Below are 4,015 nucleotides of genomic sequence, written 5' to 3' on the forward strand. Positions count from 1 at the left end.
GGGCCTGTCTGGGAATCTATAGCCTTGCTTCTCCTGGGTTGATTTGTATGCCAGAATAGTTACCAGGATACAGATAAAATTCTTAATTCATAAGCTTGTTTGTGCTGATTGTACCTATCAATATGTTTTTAAAATGTAATTAAATGTCACAGAAATGAGGATAAAAGAAAGACAGCCATTGAGTCTATAAAAATAATTTGGCTCCTTTGGAATGACGATAAAAGTGATTAAATTTGCTGTTGAGTTGGATGTGGGTATAATAAATTTTAAACATAATTATCTGGACTCATACCATTTTCAAACATCTTTAAAAACCTTGCTGAAGAATCCAAAATTGTCAGAAAGGGAGTTATAAAACATATATTAATGATTATTTATAATACATATATATTTATAATCCATATATTACTCCAAAGAGCTTAAAAACAACAAGACCAGAAGATAGCTTCAGCCAGTAAAGGCACGTACAGCCAAGCTCAACAGCCTGAATTCTATCCCTGGGACCCACGTGGGGAAAGAACTGATTCCCTCACATTGTCCTCTGACCTCCACACATGTGCATAACCACCATACATCCACACACAAAAATAAATGAATAAAGGGGTCAATCATTTTATGTAAATTACAAAACAACAAACAAAAGGCTATATCCTTTCAGAAAATGAGTAGCCATTTATTGGTTGAAAGTTTAAATAAAATACTTAAGGTATAAAAAATATTCTCTTTTGATTCTATATTTGACAGTGTTCAAGTTAACTAATGAACTAACTAGTCATAGTCATGTTTAACAGTCATCCCCAGTCATACAGGAACAGTGTTACTCCAGGAGTTTAACAGTTACAACCATTTCATATGGGTCAGGCTTAATGAGTAGTATGTATGCAAAAGTTTATGTGCTCTTATGTGCTGTCAATACATGACAACATAAGAACATTTTTCTATATGCCAGTTGATTTTTTTCTAAAATATTTTTCCAAATCTGTTTTAGTTCTATAATACCATGTTATAATAAAATATTTTATATTCCTTAAAAGCATCCAATTCAGTGTGATTTTTTTTTTGCCTCTTTTGTATACCTATGGGCCAAAAAGTTAAATATAATTATAAAATAAAACTCCCATTCTGAGGGTACTCCCCCATGTCTCCTTTATAGTTTATTTCCTTCACTGATCACCCCTGGGCATCAACTTATTACTTTTATAAGCCACGAATGCCATTGCGTATATGTAGGTTTGATGTAATTGAATCATGGTATTCTTACAACCCGAGGATATCATTGTTTACTAGTAGGTTTATGTAAATTGAATCACATAATGTGTACTTTTAAAAAAAGAATTATTTATTCATTTTATGTATATGAGTGTTCTGTAGCTATATTCAGACATACCAGAAAAGGGCATTAGCTCCCATTACAGATGGTTGTGAGCCACCATGTGGTTGCTAGGAATTGAACTCAGAACCTCTGGAAGAGCAGTCAGTGCTCTTAACTGCTGAGCCATCTCTCTAGCCCCCTGTAATGTATACTTTTTGTGTCTCACTTATTTGTCTCAATTTAATCTTTTAGTAATTCATTCATGGTTTTGATCATCAGGAATTTGGTAGTAGTATTCCACTGTGTATGGCACAGCCTGTTGAACTTTATCCTGTGGGTGATATTCCGACTGGTTTCAGATTTGTAAGATGTTACAAACCTTGTGCAAGTCCTTGTGGGTGTATATTTGCAGGCCATTAGAACACATGCTGTATTTTATAAGAATCTGCATATTTCTCAATATGACTTTGTATCTAGCCCACAAGGTGAGAGTTCTAGTTACTTCAGGCCCCTCTCACATTGAAAGTTCTCAGTTATTTTTATTTTACTTACTTACGGAGGTGTGACATCAACTCATGGTTTTGTACTCCATAGATTCAGGCTTCTGGTGGTTCTTAGTGTTTTGTGGACATCCTTTCAGTAGCTGAATGCATTCTATGGCACACGTATTCTTCTGCACCTTCTCTGTAACTCTATTGAATCCTTCCTGCCTGATCTAATTGCTCCCATCTTGGTCATAGTCTCCAGTAAAATATCATTTGGTTTTTCTCATGCTCTCTCCTGCCTCCCTTTCACACCCTGTCTTTATTATAATGCTCCTCCCCAGACCCAACTGGATAAATGAGCGTCATGATTTTAGTTTCTTGCAGAAATGCAAAAGAGGTTCTTTAGGGTTCCAAATTTCCAGGCACATTTTATTTACATCTTGTCGGGGGGGAAAAACAGGTGGGGCAGTTTGACTCTCCACTACTGCTCTCTTAGTCATATTCAGCAAGGATGCTTTAAAGCACAGGCTTGAGATACTGGTTCACCCAACAAAGAGGCTAATGCACCAATTCTGGCTGAAATCCTAAACCAAGACCCTTTGCACAGAGAACTCTAGATCCTGGATATTTGGGGAATTAGTAATAAAAAGGAACGGGAGGAAAGATCAAAAATACTCCTCCATAAAGAACTGGAACAAGGGTACACTGTGGAAACGAACACTTGATCACACCAGGGACAGCCAACAAAATAGCTTAGCAAGTAAGGGCGACCAAGCCTGGCATTCTGAGTTGGATCCCAGGGACCCACATAGTGAACAGAGAGAATTGATTACTAAAACATACACTGTGACTTCCCCATGCTCACAAGCATACACACATACACACAAGTAAATAATGTTTACAAATTTACCCTACAGGTCCTTTGCATATATATTATGGTTTCTGGTTTTATGTTTTCATGGGATTCCTGAGCCATCTCTCCCAGTCTCTGTCAATCTCATTCTTATCTTACTTGGAAGTTCATTAAATTAGAAAGTTTCGCATCTATTGCAAAGTTTAACCAAAGAAAAAAAGTAATAGTATTGTCACTTTCCTTAACAAATTTCCTCTTGAACTCTTCCTGAGGTTAATGAGAATCACTTTCAAATATTTGCTGGACATTGAATAAACCCTTCCTATGACAAGAAAAAAACATAAAATATTACAGTGAATGTAATTATTAAATATAATCTAACCAGCAAGCTGGTAGTTTAAAGTGGAGGTATTCTTTATGTAATTGATAGGTCATTATTCTTAAATTATTCTCTCTATACCAAATATTGAGTATCTAAATTACAGTTCAAGTCTATAGTGCATTCTGAATTTATTCTCTGATTTGTTTTTCTCAATAAACTAATCCAAGATTTCAAACGGAAATCAAAGTATTGCAACAGTGAGAAAACAAAAACAAAAACTATAAAGAACAGAAAACACATTGAAGTTTATTTCTTATCCATTACAATCTAATAAATTATAAATGCCAACAACACAACATACAATGGCTAAATTATATAGGGATTTACTTTGCAGGTTTTTGTTTTAAGTTTTTTTGATAGTTCAGAAGGGTGTTTTCTAAAAGTTTATATTCCCTTTGTGGGACAGCATAGAAACTTATCTCCTGTTTCATACACACACACACACACACATACACACACACATACACACACACACACAAGATAAAAGATTATCTTGATTGTTTGGATAAGAACCAAAGAGAAATACATCTAATCATGTTACTTAATAACTAGAAACTTGAAAATGATCTTTCCCTAAATTGTACTGTTACAGCATTCTCACTCCCAAAGATGATAAGAAAACCGTTTCTCCCCTTCTCCATAAATATCAATTAGGATACAATCCTTTCCCCAACTTAGAAACCATAACACTGATTGATGGACAAAAAGCAGAGAAATTGAAAATGAGAATGCTATAAAATGTGTTCTCATTATTTCTCCAGCCGTAGAGGACCAACTGTGAACACACAGGAGGGGGCCATATATCCTTGCCATTATCCAATTGACCCAAGTGTCAAGAAATCAAAATGTCTTTTGTAGTGTTTAGAAGAAATGGGGATTAGAGATGGGAGGGGTGGAAGCTGCTGCCTTTTTCTTGACACCTTTTAAAACTAGACAATTCATTTAATGTTGCATGCATTATTCTAAAATGGTAATTAGCCTGA

This window comes from Mastomys coucha, unplaced genomic scaffold (assembly GCF_008632895.1).
Source record: "Mastomys coucha isolate ucsf_1 unplaced genomic scaffold, UCSF_Mcou_1 pScaffold13, whole genome shotgun sequence".
Classification (NCBI taxonomy): domain Eukaryota; kingdom Metazoa; phylum Chordata; class Mammalia; order Rodentia; family Muridae; genus Mastomys; species Mastomys coucha.